This window comes from Natator depressus, chromosome 5, assembly GCF_965152275.1.
Source record: "Natator depressus isolate rNatDep1 chromosome 5, rNatDep2.hap1, whole genome shotgun sequence".
Lineage (NCBI taxonomy): Eukaryota > Metazoa > Chordata > Testudines > Cheloniidae > Natator > Natator depressus.
In genome coordinates, this window is record NC_134238.1 from 35,171,520 (window position 1) to 35,185,913 (window position 14,394).

Below are 14,394 nucleotides of genomic sequence, written 5' to 3' on the forward strand. Positions count from 1 at the left end.
CATGTTCATACCAATTTCAGTTTGTTTTGTTCAGTTCTGTCTGTTCCTGTGGTTCATTTGTAGTTCCTCTGAACAGAACATTAACAAAAACCAATGAGAAAAAATATTTTGCTTTCTGAAAACGCCGTGGGTGAGTACAACTAAAATGTCAACTGCCATGATATGGCGTATGGCTAGGCGTATGCTACAGCTGAGGCCAGCTTTGCTTCATTCTTGTTATTATCCAACTCTCTTTCGAGTTTTGCAAATGATTAGCAGGACACTACACTAGAGGGCTATTGGGCCACTCTGGAGTAACAAATATGTTCCTCTTTCCTCTCCCCTTCCAGCTTCTGTCCTACAAATAAACACACACACACACACACACACAGGATGTGCCCACACGTATATTCCTAAACAGAGGCACCAACTTTCTGCTTTCCCTGGAGGTGCTCCACGCCCGCCCCTTGCCCCAAGGCCCCACCCTCACTCCGCGTGTTCCTGCCTTACCCCACCCTCTCCCCTGAGGCTCCGCCCCACCTCTTTCCATCCCTGCTCTGCCCCCTCTCCTGAGCACGCCCCATCCTCACTCTGCCTCTTCTCACCCCTGCTCCTCCCTCCTCCCCCCAGCTGATTGGCGGCAGGCAGGAGGCACTGGAGGGGAGGGGAAGGAGCTGATCAGTGGGGCCTGCCAAACAGCTGATCAGTGGGTGGTTGGTGGGTGCTGAGCACCCACTATTTTTTTTCAGTGGGTGCTCCAACCCGGGAGCACCCACACAGTCGGCGCCTATGTTCCTAAATATTTCATAGTTCATTAAGTTTGATGGGATTGTTTACCCTCCAAATCATGACACCTTTCTGTCCAGTTCATGCTGGTCAAGTCACAGCACAAAAAAAACCATCTGTGACGGAATTCAAGGGCATTACCTGGTCTCCAGTAAACAAGGGGTTAAATCAAGCTCAGCTTTTCCCACCTCTTGACCAGGTGCTCAAGACTAAGATTGCTGTTTGGGAGACAAAGGGAGAGAATGCCTTTAGGAAGTGAGGGCTCTACACCTAGAGGCCATGGGACTGGGTTGAACCCCAGGGTACAAAAGGGATTCTACAAAAAGTGGAAACCTGGACAGATTGTGAAGGAGGAGTACAAAAGAATATCACAAGCATGCAGGGACAAAAATCAAAAAGGCTAAGGCACAAAATGAGTTACACCTAGCAACAGATATAAAAGAAAATAAGAAGATGTTCTTTAAATACATTAGGAGTAAGAGAAATACAAAGGAAAGTTTAGGTCCTCTATCCTAGTGGGGAAGGAGAGCTAATAACTGATGACATCAAGAAGGCTGAGGTGTTTAAAGCCCATTTTGCTTCAGTGTTCACTAAAAAGATTAATGGTGAGCAGATACTCAGCAGAAGCAATATTAACAAGGGGGGAAGGAATGCAAATCAAAATAGGGAAGGAACAAATTGAAGTACATCTAGAAAAGGAAGATATATTCAAGTCAGCAGGACCTGATGAAATTCATTCTAGGGTGCTCAAGGAACTAACTGAAGCAATCTCAGAAGGGTTAGCAATTCTCTTTGAGAACTCCTGAAGGCCCCAGAAGTCTGGAGAAGGGCAAATACAGTACATATCTTTAATAAGGGGAACAAAGAGGACTGAGGGAATTACAGACCAGTCAGCCCAATTTTGATACCTGGAAAGGTACTGGAAGAAAACAACATAGTCTGTCCATCTATGTAGTGGGGCCACAGCGGAAAAGTTTGTTAACATACACGGAGATGTGTGAGGGACCTGTCTCTGGAATCCTCCATAGTGATCTCTAGGACACTTTCCTGTAGGTATTCTGCCAAAGGTTTGTGGAAGAAAAACACAGTCTTCACTCTTAGGTTGTTTGCAACAAGTCAGAGACAGTTTATTCTCTAGCAATTGCAAGGGGCAGAGTGCGCACGGACAGGGATTCCCCCTTCCTAGGCAGGTCTCTGCCAGATAAACAATTATGGCAAGCATTTATACCTTTTGTTGCATACAATAATTATCAACAGCCACGTCTTGTTTATACATGTTCCTTCCTGATATCTTACTTTTCTAAGAAGTTCCTGCTACAGTCTGTGTTCCATTCTTATCTAACACAAGGTCAAAACAGCATCTCTTACAGTTTTCCCCACTCGCTTCCCACTCACCCAGGCCCTGCCTTAAAGTCTCACGTTATTAGAGTTAGAGTTAGCCTGACTCTTGCTCTATTCCTAAGAAAACTAAGATGTCTGCGTCCAAATTCCCTTTATCCCTTTTTCCACTTCCACAGGTTCCTTGGGAGAGCTGTCTTGTTTCTCTCCCCGCTGTAGAAATCTTTGCCGTGCCACGTGGCAATTATTTCTGCAGAGACCAGAGCGGCATACAAGCGAGTGGCATACAGAGCTGGTCTGAAGCCACATGCATGCAGGAGATGCACGCTGAGTTACCCTTAGGAGTGAGATATCGGGTTCAATTACCCTAGCCTGTGGAAACGGATACCAATATTCAGAATAGGCGCCCTAGCTGCTTATAGTAACCCTCTTTGCAAACCACCCTTTGTCCCTTCCTGCCCTTTCCCCTTGCCCACCCCACCCTTCCCCGCAAACTCACCATAATTGGAACTCATGGTGACCTGTGTGCTAGCCAAAGGGCAGTGAGAAAAAGGTGTGCGTAACTTTTGTGATTCTCGGCTGTGAGCGCCCTCACAATACTTTCTCTGTTAATTGTTTCTTTGCCTTCTGCAGATGTGCCCTTGAGAACACACTCCGCCACACCAGCCGAGTACCTACATCAGATAAGGTGGCGACCCAGGAGGAGGAAGGAGAGTCTGTTTTGCGAGGTGCTGCAGCCAAAGATGCAGCACAGAGCAAAACAAGAGCATGGAGGAAGACAATAAATGAAAGACTACAGCTGGATAGCCAGGAAAGGACACGGGCAGGAGCGGATGATAAAGCTCCTCGAGGACTAGAGATGTTGAAGTCCCTGATTGGCCTGGAATCTCAGCAAATCCTTCGATTTGCAAATATTATGGAGAGTATAGCAGGCCGCAATGACCATTGGAATATTTTCCTCATTGAGGTCTAACAGGCCAAAAAGACAGTGCCAGCATCCTTTTAATCAACCAAAGGGACATTCAATGATCATTTTGGCACCTGCTGAGCCTGTAGCTGAAATGCTCCTTGCTGCTGTCTAGGTTCCCAGTGTAACACTTCATGAGCCAGGGGAGCTAGGGATATGCGGGGTCACCTGGGATCACTATGGGCACTTGCATATCCCCCCTGGAATCTTCTGGTCTGGGAAGAAAGCCCCAGTGTGCAGCTTTCTATACAGTCCAGTGTTCCGAAATATGCATGCGTCATGCACCTTCCCTGACCACCCGGCATTGATGTTAGTGAAACATGCCTGGTGATCCACCAGAGCCTGCAACGTCACAGAGAAATAGCCCTTTCGATTGATGTACTCCATCATAAGGTGGTCGGGGGCCAAAATAGGATATGCATTTCCTCTAGCCTGGTCGCAGTTAGGGAATCCCATTGCCTCAAAGTCATCAATTATTTCCTGCGCATTACTGAGAGTCACAATCCTTTGTAGCAGGAGGCGATTAACGGCCCTGCACATTTGCATCACTGCAATCCCCATGGTGGACTTTCCAACTCCAAACTGATTTGCGACTCACCGGTAGCAGTCAGGAGTTGCCAGGTTCCAACCAGTGATCGCCTGTCGCTTTTCCACAGTGAGGGAAGCTCTCATTCTGGTGCCCTTGCGCCACAGTGCTGGGGCAAGCTCTGCACACGGTTCCAGGAAGGTGGCTTTGCGTGTCCGAAAGTTCTGCAGCCACTGCTCATCATTCCATACCTGAATCATGATCCAATCCCACCGCTCAGTGCTTGTTTCCCAAGCTCGGTACCAACGGTCCACCACGGCAAGCTGTTCCGTGAACATCAGCAGCAATCTTGAATTATTTGTTTCCATGGCAGACAGCAGGGCAGCCATCACTGATTCACTCCTGTTTCACAGCTCATGAAATACTGCAGGACCAGCCGTGTTGTGTTCAGGATGTTCACAATGGTCAGCAGCTCAGGATCCATGCTGTGAGACTGAGATGGCAGGTGCCCAGTTTACAAGTGCAGTTGAAAAACAGTGCAAAATGAAGTAAGAAGTAGAAAGCTCATGGAATGATGGGACAGAAAGAACTGCATCACAGGACAGCAAGCACATCACCATGATGCACTGTGATCCATTCCCAAAGCTCCCAATGCAGTGGCAGAGGCTGGTGAGTTGCACAATAGGTTAGCTACCGATGATGCAATGCTCTCTCTGTCAATGCAAGAGCAACGACTGTGGATGCGGTAATGTTATTAAAGCGATTTATGATGGTCGACAAAACTTAAGTTAAGGATTAGAATTCAAAATGATCGTGACAAATTGTAGAATTGGGCTGAAATCAACAAGATGAAAGCCAATAAAGACAAGTGCAAAGTACTGCACTTAGGAAGTAAAAATCAAATGCACAACTACAAAATGGGAAATAACTGGCTAGAAGTATTGCTGAAAAGGATCTGGGGATTATAGGCGATCACAAATTGAATATGAATCAACAATGCGATGCAGCTGCAAAACAGGCTAATATCATTCTCGGGCATATTATCAGGAGAGTCAAAGGTAAGACATGGGAGGTAATTGTTCCACTCTACTCGGCACTGGTGAGGCCTCAGCTGGAGTACAGTGTCTAATTCTGGGCATCACAGTTTAGGAAAGATGTGGATAGATTGGAGACAGTCCAGGAAATCTGTTCTCTTCGTACCAACTCTGTCACTCTATTACTTTTTGGAAAGTACATTGGAGTAGTTCCTCTAAACCAGTGTTTCTCAACCTTTTTGATACCAGGGTCCGGCTTGCTGCCTTCCTAACTCTGTCAGGGAGATCTCAAGGACCAGTGTCCGTCCATCAATCGGTCGCTGAGAAAAACATTGCTCTAAACAATTACTGACTCCAAAGGTCTTTAGTTAGGAGTCTGGTCATTTTTTCCCAGCTTTTCCTGACCTTGAGACTTATTTAGAAAGCCTGTGCTCTATGACTGAATAGCATATTTGCATAAAGCAAATGAGAAAGGAGTCCGGACATAACTGGATTTGCTATAAATGTGAATGTTCATGCATGAACTGATAAGCACAAGGATAACATGGTCGCACATTCCAACTTTCCGTATATATTAGTGCAAATCAAATGGCTCCAGGTGATTTCTGAAATGAACAAAATCCTGCTCTCAGTCTGGAACTGTTAATTATTAACTACTCAGATAGGTTTACATTCCTCTTACTTCACAATTTAATCTGTTATTGATTTCATAGGTCTAACACTCAGGGAAAGAAAACAGACTAAGGAAGAAAAATAAATCTTTGTTTCATAACCTACTCTACTGTGTGTGCACATTCAAAAAAAGACCTGACACCAGACAAGTGATATCTAATATTACTTCTGCAATGCCCAGGCTGCTATCTTCATTAGTGATGATTAACGATTAGCAGAAAAAAATATTGTTTTGCAGCTTCAGATTAATTAGGATTGGAGAGATTTCCCACAGAATCCTGTGAATGAGAAGAGCTCCCTCCCCCCATTCTCAACACAGCACTCCCAGGGTTAGTATCCAAACTACACCAAGCAACAATACAAACTTGGTTTAAGTTTTCTTATGCTCTTGACTTGCTCCTAGGGTTTCCCCTTACAACATCCTTCTGTCCCTGCCCGAGTTTCCTCTTACCACTCAGAGACAAACCCTTATATACTCTGGGCTTGGAGATACTGAGCCCTGGTTGGTCAGCCTCCCAGTGTAAACCACCATGAGTCACCAAAACAGTCCTGCTCTCCCTTCAGGGTCCTAAATCCAGACATACTATCACTGCCTATAGGCCATACCCACATAATGACAGCAGACTCTAAAAAACATCACACAGGTAAAGTCAAAGTGGACCTGGCTGCCAGGATGATGGTGTTTGTGCTCTGAGCAGAAAAGAGGCTACTGTGAGCAAAGACACTGAGCAGGTTGTGAGTATGGTCACTGTCCCATCTTCCCTGTGCATCTGTTAGTGCCAGGAGACCAGAGTTAGAGTGAATTAATTCTGTGGCCTTTTGCAGAATGCAGTAATTATTGCTTCTGAGTTTGTTCCTCCAGTGCCTTCAAGGCATTCTGCATCCTCTGCAGTCAGAATGCTGATTCCCATGCAAGCACTGCTCCTCTGTAGAGTACCACTGGCTCTCAAAGTCAGAGTCTAGCCCATAGCTTCCTTTCACATATCTTATTTTTGATGCACAGATATAACTACAAAAAGAAAAGGAGTACTTGTGGCACCTTAGAGACTAACTAATTTATTTGAGCATAAGCTTTCGTGAGCTACAGCTCACTTCATCGGATGCATACTGTGGAAAGTGTAGAAGATCTTTTTATACACATAAAGCATGAAAAAATACCTCCTCCCACCCCACTCTCCTGCTGGTAATAGCTTATCTAAAGTGATTACTCTCCTTACAATGTGTATGATAATCAAGTTGGGCCATTTCCAGCACAAATCCAGGTTTTCTCTCCTCCCCTCCCCCCCCCGCCCACACACACACAAACCCCCTCTCCTGTTGGTAATAGCTTATCTAAAGTGACCACTCTCCTTACAATGTGTATGATCATCAAGGTGGGCCATTTCCAGCACAAATCAAGGGTTTAACAAGAACATCTGGGGGGGGGTAGGAAAAAACAAGGGGAAATAGGTTACCTTGCATAATGACTTAGCCACTCCCAGTCTCTATTCAAGCCTAAGTTAATTGTATCCAATTTGCAAATGAATTCCAATTCAGCAGTCTCTCCCTGGAGTCTGGATTTGAAGTTTTTTTGTTGTAATATCGCAACTTTCATGTCTGAATCGTGTGACCAGAGAGATTGAAGTGTTCTCCAACTGGTTTATGAATGTTATAATTCTTGACATCTGATTTGTGTCCATTTATTCTTTTACGTAGAGACTGTCCAGTTTGACCAACGTACATGGCAGAGGGGCATTGCTGGCACATGATGGCATATATCACATTGGTGGATGTGCAAGTGAACGAGCCTCTGATAGTGTGGCTGATGTTATTAGGCCCTGTGATGGTGTCCCCTGAATAGATATGTGGGCACAGTTGGCAATGGGCTTTGTTGCAAGGATAGGTTCCTGGGTTAGTGGTTCTGTTGTGTGGTATGTGGTTGCTGGTGAGTATTTGTGGTGAGTATCACCATCACAGGGCCTAATAACATCATCCACGCTATCAGAGGCTCGTTCACCTGCACATCCACCAATGTGATATATGCCATCATGTGCCAGCAATGCCCCTCTGCCATGTACATTGGTCAAACTGGACAGTCTCTACGTAAAAGAATAAATGGACACAAATCAGATGTCAAGAATTATAACATTCATAAACCAGTTGGAGAACACTTCAATCTCTCTGGTCACGCGATCACAGACATGAAAGTTGCGATATTACAACAAAAAAACTTCAAATCCAGACTCCAGGGAGAGACTGCTGAATTGGAATTCATTTGCAAATTGGATACAATTAACTTAGGCTTGAATAGAGACTGGGAGTGGCTAAGTCATTATGCAAGGTAACTTATTTCCCCTTGTTTTTTCCTACCCCCCCCCCCCAGACGTTCTTGTTAAACCCTGGATTTGTGCTGGAAATGGCCCACCTTGATGATCATACACATTGTAAGGAGAGTGATCACTTTAGATAAGCTATTACCAGCAGGAGAGTGGGGTGGGGGGAGGTATTTTTTCATGCTTTGTGTGTATAAAAAGATCTTCTACACTTTCCACAGTATGCATCCGATGAAGTGAGCTGTAGCTCATGAAAGCTTATGCTCAAATAAATTGGTTAGTCTCTAAGGTGCCACAAGAACTCCTTTTCTTTTTGCGAATACAGACTAACATGGCTGTTACTCTGAAAGATGTAACTACAGTATATGGTATGGTATGATATCAATTCAGCTTTAAGTCAGCAGTGTGTCAGCCCTCAATTGTGGCTACAGCTCCCAGTAATAAAGTAAAAGGTCCAGGCATACAGCAGAGTACTTCTTTTCCTTTCATGAACTCAAAGGTGCAATATTAAAATAGGTAAGGTTGGGTAGCTTGCAATGTAAGAGCAGCCAGAGTAAGATTCTCCATCTCACTGCATATCCACAACAGTGATGCAAAGTCCCCTCACTGTGCCTATTGTTATTTCTGGAAATACCGCATGTACAGCAGATCAGTAAGTGAAAGGTAGGAGCTCCTAGAGAGGTACTGCAGGCAGTATGTTATTAATTTAGCTGCTTTCAAAGGAGAATCTGAGGTCAAATTTGGCACATAAGTTAGGTTTTATAAAACTAAGAATTTATTATACCTAAGATCAATATCTGGAGAAGTCACTGCTGATCTAGTCTTTCTTCTGAGTGTTTTCATTATCCTACTCCTAGGACCAACTAGAAAAAAATCCCTACAGGTAAGGAAGCACACTCCTCTCTTACTTAACTGCTTGTTTGAAGAAGTTTGTCTTCTTACCAAATGACAGTGATTTTGGAGACTCACACAGCAGGACTGGAGACTGGTAGTAAAGTACATGGACATGTGTGTAACGGTGCCCCCCATAAGGCTTTATGGAAATATGCTTATGAATGTATATATGACATAACTGGAATATGTTTTATGCTACATATGCCATGTAACATATCTCTGTGAAGGTTATGATCTACTGAATTTATTCATCCTATTTATATGCATGTGTCATTATCATATTCAAAGTTATGAAAATTGGCTGTATACTTGTTTGATTTTAAATAACCTTAGTAAGGCATTTGGTCAGCTTCTTTAGAAAGGAATGTACAAATTAAGTGCCCAATCAAGAAACACTTAAAGGACAATGAATCTTGGAAGGCTCCAATTCACATAAGAAGTCTACCTGAGGACGTTCAAGGTAGCATGTAAGTGATGGCTGCTGCCTGTAAAAACTGAGTCATGCATCGACATGTGACTTGCCCATGTGACTCCAAAATGCCATTTTGTAGCTGGATTCTACACAGGGGGAGGGAGGGGTGTCCACCCACAAGATAAAGTCTATTTAAACCCTTGGGAGACCCCTCCATTTGGTCTTCAGCTGGCTAAAGAGATAGCCTCTCCACCCCCAAGGATACCTGAAAGAAACTAGAACAAAGGACAGTAACTACAGGGGGTGTGAGTCATTGCTGGACCCAGACTAGAAGGAGACTAGTCTATAAAAGGAAGCTTACAGGAATTCCTCTGAAGGTGAGGTTTGATTTGTATTCAGTTTTCTTAGACATAGACTTGCGTGTTCTATTTTATTTTGCTTGGTAATTCACTTTGTTCTGTCTGTTACTACTTGGAACCACTTAAATCCTACTTTCTGTATTTAATAAAATAACTTTTTACTTATTAATTAACCCAGAATATGTATTAATACCTGGGGGGGGGAGGGCAAACAGCTATGCATACCTCTCTATCAGTGTTATAGAGAGCAAACAATTTATGAGTTTACCCTGTATAAGCTTTATACAGGGTAAAACAGGTTTATTTGGGGTTTGGACCCCATTGGGAGTTGGGCATCTGAGTTTTAAAGACAGGAACACTTCTTAAGCTGCTTTCAGTTTAAGCCTACAGCTGTTAGGGGACGTGGTTCAGATCCGGGTCTGGGTTTGCAGCAGGCTAGTGGGTCTGGCTCAAACCAGGCAGGGCACTGAAGTCCCAAGATGGGAGGGCAGGGAAAGCAGGGGCAGAAGTAGTCTTGGAACATCAGCTGGCAGCCCCAAGGGGGTTTCTGATCCAACCCATCACACCGTGAAACACCAAGTCCTGGGAAATATAGAGGTTTCTCCTGCTCCTATCTTCCTACTGAAGGGACTGTTCCTGTTAGTTATTTAAGATCTTTAAAGGGTTAGACAGAGGAAACTTGTTCTCTTATTGATAGTGCTGATTACTGAATGACTCACCCTCACTGTGGAAAAGGTGAGTCAGAGAACTTGGCAACTAATGGAATGCTTCTTATGGTAGTTTTCCCTGTTGGGAGTATGACATGTTCCTAGAGTGAGGGGCAGGGATGGAGAGCTTTCTTGGGCTTCAGCCTAAGAGGGCTTTGAGAGTTGCAGTGGATGTGATGACTTGTTTCTAGGCGTACCTCTTGAGGTTAGCCATGGTGCCTTGGGTTCTAGCAGAAGTGGTGATTTTTAGGCCTGAGCCTGACACAATCCCAGGATTTCTATAACGGAAGAGCCAACTCAGGCACAGCATAGTGAGACACAACATGCATAATCCAGAATTAGACACGACAGGCCAAATTTTCAAAAACAGAGCTTTACAATTTACCTGGACTACACGTGCAAATCACACAAAGGCAAGTGAAAAAGTCTAATTTTAGGAACTGAGCTAGACAAGTGTACTTGCAATTACCTCCTTTAAGGGTGCAGTAGCTACAGCCACAATCATGGGTGCGGTTTTGCACAGTTTCTGCATTTTGAAAATTAGGGCCTAAAATTCACATTGCCAAAGAGCTCACCCCTCTCATATATGAGATGCAAGCATACCTGTTCCACCCCCAAAACCTGTTCATCTTTTTCCACCACATGGTCTTTTCTGTATACAAAATGAAGAACTGCACACACAATCATTTTATGGGCACAAAGGTATGCTTTTCCAGCTGCACTCATTGTACCCAACTTAGAAAATTAGCATTAAAATACAGGACATGAAATACATGGCCCATGCTCATTACACCTTATTTCAAAGCCTTTAACTCTATTTATTGATACACAGAGAGAAAAATATTCACTGGCCTTGCCTCTTTACTTGTACAAGCAATAAATCCAACTATAGTCAGATCTTGTTTATCTGTGCACAGTTGGGGGACAGGAATATAGCATTTGGCAGAAGGAGGGACATCAGTGTTTTTGACACACAATGGGAGACATGACCTTTCTTCATATAGACAAAAATTATCGCTGATCAGGTACTTTGGGTAAACAGCTTCTGACTATACTTTTTTAAAATTTTTTAATTTAATTTAATGCTTGTACTAAATAAACTCATTAGAATACACAATGAATTGGTTTTTAAATATGGTCTTTGCATTAACAATCAGACTGTACAATATTTTATACAGGGAAATGGAATTAGTGGGTTAATGTTTAAATGTGTACAGTGATCCAACTGTTTCCACTCTCCTGATCTGGCCTTGATGTCAATCTCCACTAAAGAGTGGAACAGAAATGCTAATTACTGTACATATTGGTCTGTCATTATCTGGTAAGTCATTCTTATTTCTGTCTTTCATTGTGAATTGCAGGGGCAAGCTCTGAGTTTCCAACCCTCGGGAGAAGAAAATTGCAAAGGAAGTTCACCAAGCCCAGCTGTGTCCTCTGGGGTGCACATCCTCCTGAAGGTTAATTTACTCATTTCACTGTTTTGAACTTGCTCTGGCACAAAGAAGGAAGCTCACAGATGACTTCTGAAATCAGTAGGAGTCTAATGAAAATAGGAATAACACCTGTGGGGAAAATGCCTTGGTCTTGATGCTGATCTCAGTTACACCAGTGTAAATGAAGAGTTATTGAGAGGAAGTCAGAGGGCCAGATCTTAATCGCTATAAATCTGCATAGCTCCATTGACTTTAATGGAGCAACAGTGATTTACACTAGCTGTGAATCTGGCCCAATGGAGTTAAACTGGTGTAAGAGACAGAAAAGTTAGAAGTCAATCTTATCAGAAATAAATCACTGTTCAAAATTAAATTACAGGATCCTATTTTCTGTTTGCTACCCATGTCATGAACAAGTGTTAAGACTCTGGCAGTTCTATGAAACTTTCAGCTTATGTCTGTAGCATACTCTGATTGGACTACAAATTTCTATTAACCATATTTTTTTTAAAAAAATGCATTTGTTAAAAAATAAAAGGTGTATAACTCTGTGTAGAAAGTTGTCAGCTGCTGAATATATTTGATGGTCCTATCATAGTGCTTCTAGTGGTCGAGTTATCAGATGTATTTTTCTCAAGTCAACATATTAAATGAGGAAATGGAATTGGCATTTTGATTATGACCATAGAAAGGATAACGTAGGGGTTATTGAAGGACTCCGAGAAGTATAATTGGACTCTTTCAGCATGCAGGAGAGACAGTGCTCAGGGAATGAGGGATGTGTAGTGAATGAGGCTATTGTCTTTAGGACCCCTACTCATTTGTTGAAGACGTTGGGAGGTGTGTAGTGAATGAAGCAGGGTATGGCAAGAAGAGAAAGGAAGGTCTCATGGTTAAGTCAGCTGAATGCTGCCCCAGGAAACTGGATTTTCCCTGCCTTTGCCACTGACCTTGACCAATGAGAGTAGGATGGAAAAGACCTTCTGGGAGAGCTAAAACATGATGGTTGGGTGGCATGAGATACCTGTCCTTCCTACCCCATCCTACTTCATAATATGCCAGATTTGGCACAGGACAGAACATCACAGACATGCATAACACATTTGATGGCCTCTATGCTTTCCAAGTGACAGCATAAGAACGAGCCTAACCTCTGCCACTGAGTTCCTATGTGATGCTGGACAAATCACAAACAAACCAAACTTTTCATAGGTGGTCATTAATTGTGTGTTCCTCATTTCCTGGGTGCCCAACTTGAGACATATGGGGCCTGAGTTGCAGAAATGTTGAGCACTCTCAGCTGCAACTGAAGTCAATGGGTGCTGTGCTTTCAGCATATAATGCTACGTACTTTAAAACCTCTCTGTAAGAGGGCCTTTAAGACAGTCTTTCCACCATAATACTCACAACATAAACACCCCTGTTATTCCCTAACCCCTACCAATTCCCCAAAGAATCCCAAAGCACCAACATCTTACCCCAAGCAGAGTGCTAGCCCCATAAAGGAAGACGTGCCAGACAGGCCATGAAATCTACTAGAGTCTTCGCTATTGCTCTCAATTTTATTGGAAGGTATTCAGACACTACAGTGATAGGTGGTGGTATAACACTTTAAGATAGATAGGAAGCAAAATCAAGCACTAGGCATCTCAAGGAGGAAACCAATTTTTTGGGGGGCACTTCTTACCTTAATCTCTCTATGCTTAAATTTCCCTTTTGTAAAATAAATCTAGAGTGCACATATGCTCCCATTACTTAGAGTCTGAACACCTCATCTTCAACGTATTTAGCCTGACTAAGGTGACTATATGTCCCTTTTTGGCTGGGACAGTCCCCTTTTTCAGTTCTGTTCTAGCTGTCCCTCCTTTTTCACTAAAACTGGGCAATTGTCCTTGATTTGCGCAGGCAGCACTGCCTTCAGAGATGTCCCCCTGGTTGGGTTGCCAGGCTTCCGGTTTTCGACCAGAGCAACCAGTTGAAAAGGGACCCTGGCGGCTCCGGTCAGCACCGCTGACTGAGCCATTAAAAGTCCGGTAAGTTGTGCAGTGGGGCTAAGGCAGGGTCCCTACATGCCCTGGCTCCGTGCAGCCCCCAGAAGTGACTAGCATGTCCCTGTGGCCCCTAGGCGCAGGTGCGATCATGGAAGCGTCACGCACTGTCCCTGCCCTGAGCACTGCCTCTGCAGCTCCCATTGGCCAGGAACTGTGGGGCGCAGGCAGCGCACAATGCACACATTGCGCAGAGCTGCTTGGCCGCGCCTCCGCCTAGGTGCCGGACATGAAGGCCGCTTCCAGGAGCAGTGCAGAGCCAGGGCAGTCAGGGAGCCTCCCTTAGCCCCACTGACTGGGAGCCACCTGAGGTAAGTGATGCCTGGCCATACCCTGCACCCCAACCCGCCTCCTTCAGTGGGAACCCCCTCCCACACCCAGCCTCCCTCCCAGACCCCACACCTCACACCCACCATTGCCAACTTTCACGCGGTAAATAGGCTCCCTGACTTTCAAAATAAGCCAAAAATCAAGCTAATCCCATTTCAAAACAAGGCCCAAACAAGCCAATTCCTAAGAACCCCAACACTCTATGTGACTAAATCCCTCCAGTGTGCAAGTCTGGGACTGTGGTGGGCCCGCTGTGCACCCCTGACTCTCTCCCCTCCTTGCCCCTGCTTGCCGGGAGCCAATCAGAAAAAGAAGCAACAAGCAACAAGCTACAAGCCAACAAGCATGTCTGCTCGCACCCCCTGCCAAATGTCGGAAACCCCTCCTGCACCCCAACCCCCACCCTGGGCCCCCTCCTGCACCCAAACTCCCATCTGGAGCCCACATCCTGAACCTCCTCCCACACCCCAACCCCCTGCCCTAGCCCTGAGCCCCCTTCCGGAGCCTACACCCCGCACCCCCCATCCCCTCCCGCACCTCCTTCCACATCACAGAGATGCTGACAGAAGTAAGTGTTTAACACCGAGTATTTCAGGA

The 14,394-nt window shown here is 44.6% G+C and overlaps 1 protein-coding gene across 1 annotated transcript in view; it reads right to left on the bottom strand.

The window, feature by feature from the left end:
* LOC141987327 (endogenous retrovirus group K member 9 Gag polyprotein-like) overlaps positions 1–14,394 on the bottom strand; it is a 262,863-nt gene that overhangs the window by 48,839 nt on the left and 199,630 nt on the right. The gene's annotated exons all lie outside the window — the stretch shown is intronic.